This window comes from Myotis brandtii, unplaced genomic scaffold (assembly GCF_000412655.1).
Source record: "Myotis brandtii unplaced genomic scaffold, ASM41265v1 scaffold902, whole genome shotgun sequence".
Taxonomy (NCBI): domain Eukaryota; kingdom Metazoa; phylum Chordata; class Mammalia; order Chiroptera; family Vespertilionidae; genus Myotis; species Myotis brandtii.
The window spans coordinates 1,111,251-1,111,742 of record NW_005371709.1 but is presented as its reverse complement, the minus strand read 5'-3'; positions in this window follow the sequence as shown (position 1 = coordinate 1,111,742).

Below are 492 nucleotides of genomic sequence, written 5' to 3'. Positions count from 1 at the left end.
CAACCAATGAAGCCTAAACTTTGGGGGATTTAAATGTTTTTAATTTTTTTAAATTACTTAGAGAAATTAGTATTTGACTTGACTTTTCTGTCTGGCTAAGTGTGACCATTTAGTGTGGCATCGATGGGAGAGGAGCCACATCCCTGTGGAGCAGCACTAGGTGGCGATGTCAATGACCCCTGCTGTGCTCTTTAACCTTATGCAGGATTTTAAGAAAAATGGCCAATAATCCACATCAAAGTCACAGTGACATCTAGTATGACCACTATTCCCGTTTACCCAGGACAGGATTTGTCCAAAACTGAGGGGTTTCCTGGGACTAAGAGGTTTGTGGATTGCAGGACTTTCCATTTTAAAAACAGTCCCAGGCAAAACCGGGACAATTTGATCACTCTGAGATACTGTGTGATTGATGTTAAATATATGTTGTTTTAAAAAATCAAAACAAGAGTAGTATTTTAAAAATAAAGAGCATTTAAAAAATTATCATTG